The sequence below is a fragment of the Microtus ochrogaster genome, chromosome 16 (assembly GCF_000317375.1).
Source record: "Microtus ochrogaster isolate Prairie Vole_2 chromosome 16, MicOch1.0, whole genome shotgun sequence".
NCBI classification, from domain to species: Eukaryota; Metazoa; Chordata; class Mammalia; order Rodentia; family Cricetidae; genus Microtus; species Microtus ochrogaster.
In genome coordinates this window covers 22,779,286-22,784,283 of record NC_022018.1, presented here as the reverse complement: position 1 = coordinate 22,784,283, position 4,998 = coordinate 22,779,286, and positions in this window count along the sequence as shown.

Genomic DNA, 4,998 nt, shown 5'->3' with positions numbered 1-4,998 from the left:
GTGCTAGCTGGGGTTTGACTCTAGAACTTCACATCACACGTGCTAGCTGGGGTTTGACTCTAGAACTTCACATCACACGTGCTAAGCAAGACCTCTACACACAGCTGTATCGCTGGTCTCCTGGTTTTTGTTTTAAGACGGGAGCTCACTAAGTTACCCAGGCTGTCCTTGAACTCACTTTGTAACCATGACTGAACCTAACATTGCCATCCTCCTGCCTCAGCCTCCCAAGTAGCCAGGGTAACAACCGCCCACTGCAAGTCCAGCACTGTATTTGTTCTCTTGCACATGTGTATTTAACCCTCTGTCCCTTGCTGAGCAGGCTCTTTGTTCAGCACACAGAGGGCTGAGTCAAGCACACTTGAGATTCTGAGTTGCTGGCCCAATCTGGCACTAATCATGCGGAAGAGCCCAGCAGCAACCTGTCTAATGTAGACCAGCTGTTCCCCTACATAGCCATGGAAGATGGTTAAGGTTTGTGGGTACCTGGCTCAAGGCATTTATCACCTGTCACTCCAAGCAGAACAAATACCCTCAAGAGCTAGGCCTTGCTAAGGACTTCCCAGAGGAGAGCCTTCTGCTCCCTTGGCAATGCTGCTGAGAGCAGCATTCTCACTCGCCATCATCTGGGATCCAGCTGAAAAGATGGTGGGTTAGCAGCTGGAGTGAGGCTGGAAGGCTTGTATATTCAATATGCTCTCGGATAGTGATGTTGCTGCTGCTCCCTGGACAAGACGGAGCATATTCCAGGGAGCCTCTTCTGATGGTACTCATGCCTGAACACGAACTTGGTGTTCTCTGTGCATCTCTCCACCTTTCCAGGCTGATCTCATGCGCAGCCTTTTCCTATATGCAGGTGCTGCTTCAAGTACTGAAGATGTAGCAAGGAACAATGTGCATGTGCACACACATACACACATACGTGCACACACATGTACACACATGGGCACGGACACCGATACACATGGACACAGGCACAGATACACAGGGACACAGACAAATATACACACAGACACAGATACACACAGACACACATAAACACACACAAGGAAAGACACACTCATGTTCATGCTCACACGTGCACAGAGACACACACATGCTGTCACATATGAGTGCACACACCTGCCACACAGGACTATACACACACAAGCACACACCTCTTCCTTGAGTTTTCAGTATGCCCTTCCCTGTTTTATTTCAGTACTTTCAGTCCTTCAGTATTTGTCAGAATGTTTGGCATCATTAGAAAAGCTAGATTTTCAAGCCTACCATTCAATACAAAGATTTCAGATTGGGGAGCCATCAAGTAAACATCCTGAACTCCAGAGACAAGGCTGTATGAAGCAGCTTTTCCAGCATTGGTGATTCCATAAATCTTCCACATTGCATCCCACACAGAAGCCTAAATCAGTGTGCACTGGAGATTTCTGTTTAAATACTGTCTGGGATCATGGAGTAGCCAGACATTATCTAGTCCTGTCTCATCAGTAGCCAAGAGCGCCATATTTCTCATGCGCCTTCCTCCAGCTCAGCCACTGAGAGAGGGTCTCAGAGCCCAAGGGATTCCATAGTTCTGGTCCTTGGTGTGCTATTAGCCAGTCACGTGATCTTGGATGATTCATTTCAGCCTTTGCTTTGTTTCCCATTTATACCTGATGCATTGGACAAGGAAACCTCTGGGGCATCTTTCTGTTCTTTAAAACTCTCCCGCTGTCACACAGAGCTCAAGCGTTTCAGTAAAATGCCGTAGGGTTCCAGTACCCCTCGTGGATGCTGCCTTCCCTCGTGGATGCTGCCTTTGCCTGGGAAAAAAAGGGGAGGGGTATTGCCAAGTCAGGTGTAAATGGTTCAAATCCCGGGTAATATGGAAAATGTTGACAGTTGAAACTGCAAATTTCAGGGTGTTTTGTTTTTTCCCCCTCCAAATGTGGATCCCAGCCCAGAGCAGGGAAGCCCAGGAGGTAAAATGGTTTGAGCCCTTGTGAAGTGCACATTTCCTGCTGTTTCTCTCCAAGTCTGTGTTAAATTAACAAGCTCAAATGGGAACATCAACAAAGATGACTCAGGCTCAGAGAATGTTGGGAGCACGACGCTGGTTTTAAATAACAGCAGAAACAGGGCTTTTCTTGTCTGTTTGTGGACAAAAGGCAGCAAGAGATCATTAATCTAGTTCACTGGTCTCTAAACAATTGTTTTTTAGTGCATATGAGTGTTTTGCCCACATGTATGCGTGTGTACCACATGTGTGCCTGGTACCCACAGAAGTCAAAAGACTGCACTGGATCCCCTAGAACTGGAGTCACTGAAGGTTGTTAGCCACCATGTGGATGCTGGGAACTGAACCTGGCTCCTCATTGTCTGAATAGTTTTGATCATGTATCCTGATGATAAATATTTTGAGCATGCTCCAAATATATGGATATTCATCATATATTTGATTATTATAGATGTATACTACTGTGCTGATTAGCAGATGAAACGTGCACAAAGAGAATTAAAATGACAAGATCAAGAAAAAAATTAAATTTCCCAGAGATAAAACTTGATTAAGCTTTTATCTCTGTGCAAACTGAAAGGTTCTATTTTTTTGTTCTTTTAATCTGTTTTAAAAGTTTGTTATAAATCAAATCAACTTAAAATTACGATCCCAAGTCTGATTTATCTAAATTCTTTGTTTTAACTGAAGAGGCTATGGTGTAAAAATATATAGACTTAAATGGAAGGAGTGTACTGTTGGGACGGCTTATAATTAGTTGTAATCCAGTGCAATTTGAACATTTAAAAGGCTGAAAGCAGAAAATGCTGTGATGGTTTGAAAGAGAATGGCCCCCGTAGGCTCAAATGTTTGAATACTCAGTCCCCAGTCAGTAGAACTGTTTGGGAAGAATTAGGAGGTGTGTCTTTGTTGCAGGAGGTGTGTCATCAAGGTAGGCTCTGAGATTTTAAAAGATTTATGCCATTTCCAGTGTACTCTCTCCTCATGGTTTGAGATGCAATCTCTCAGCTGTTCCTCTGCCCTGCCTTCACTCCTCCATCCTGGATGCTAACCTCAGGAATTGTGAACCCAGCTGAACACTTTATCAGTTGCCTTAGTTGTGATGTTTTATTATAGTGATAGAAAAGTAACCAAGACAACTACCATCATCCTTTTCTGTCCTTTCTACCAAGGGTGTCTCTAAATTATGCTGTTAAGCATATGTAATCTAATCAACATACAAAGAGTCCCTCCTAAAGACACTGTTCTCTAAATGGCTGAGTGTTAAGCCTACTGTTTCTATAAAGTCTAAGTAAAGACCAAAAAAAATTAAATTCTCAGTGTAATAGAAACTGTCACATACAGACTAAGGGCTTTCTCTTGGCTAAATCACTCCAAAGAGGCTGAAATTTCTTACTGCTATAAGAATGGTCTGAATCTCTTGGAGAATGTAGTGCCTTTCCGTAGAGCCCAGCCTGTCTTCTATTGAATAGAGTTGATCAAGAAAGCACAGTGCAAAATCTTCTCAGATAATTGTGCATTTTATTTATCAAAGTGGAATCCATACAGACCGTGGTGGTGCGAATGGTGGCAAATGTTAACCAAAGGGCTTTATGGTGAGGCAGGCGTTAGAAAATTCTAAGCTGTCTTAGTTTGAATAAGAACGGCCCCCATAGGCCTATTTGAGTGCTTAGTCACCAGGGATAGCACTGGTGGAAAGGAGTCTAAGGATTAGGAGGTGTAGCCTTGTTGGAGGAAGTGTGTCACTGGGGGTGGGCTTTGAGCTTTCTAAAATCCAGGAGAGGTGCAGGCTCTCTCTCTCTCTCTCTCTCTCTCTCTCTCTCTCTCTCTCTCTCTCTCTCTCTTTCGGGATCAGGATAAAGCTTTCAGCTACCTCTCCAGCACCAAGCCTCCTGCTTCCATGCTCTGGCCATCATGATAATGACCTATGCCTCTGAAATTGTAAGCAAATCCCCAGCTAAACATTTTCTTATATAAGAGTAGCCATGACCATGGTGTCTTTTCATAACAATAGAACACTGACTAAGTCTTTAAATAATTCCAGTTTGCATACTGACTGATGCTTGTGACCTAATGTAAAGAGCAAATGCAGAGAAATGTAAATAAAGCACTTACTACATTGAGAACCATCTGCATCTCAGGGCAACTGAGGCACAAGCACCTCCCTTCTCGAAGGGCTTCTTAAAGTCAACAGGTCCAATGATGACTGAGCTTCTTGTTCCAGTGTCGATTGTGGGTATGTCTGTGGTGGGGCCTGAGGGTTTGCCTTCCAGAAAGCCCCCAAGAGTCATAGATACTGCTATTCTAAGAGCTTAGACCCAAGATAGAAAGGCAGCATGTATGTATTTCCCACAGGAGCTCGAGTCGAGTCTTCTTGAATCTATGGCAGCTTAAATGACACAGCCAATGGGTGTAGAATCCAGAGAGAGGCTGGCAACAGTGAGCTACAGACAAACCGCAGCAACTATGAGTTGCCACTAATTATCACCAGCTCAGCCGTCCAACCAACAACACCTCAGTGTTAGTTCCAGCCAAATCAGAGCATTAGTCAATCCCTCCTCTACAAGGACAGTCAGAGAAGCAGTGGTCATGGGCACCACAGCGCCCCCTGCAGGCAGGAGGGAACTCCAGCAGCGATACGCAAAGCCCACTGGACCATCTGGCTCAAGAGAAGACTGAATAAATGCAGGAGTTGTGGGGTGAAGCGTCCCCTCTTCTGTTGGTACACACCCTACCCCTGTGGCTCTTCCTGGAAGGGAAATTCCCTTTGTGGCCTGGCCTTTTGTGGCTAACAAGTAGACCCCAGTGCTGGAAAGGATTCGTTCCAACTTCATCCTGCCCAGAGAAGGTAAGAACCAAGGGCCTCAGAAGGCAGCCAAGGCTTTCTCTCTGGTTGACTGGGGCTCCTCCCAGTTTACATGGTTAAGGGAGTCCTCCTTGGTGATCTTTGGGCCACCACTAAAACTACGAAGAAGCCAGAAGAAGTTCATACGTTATGTTGT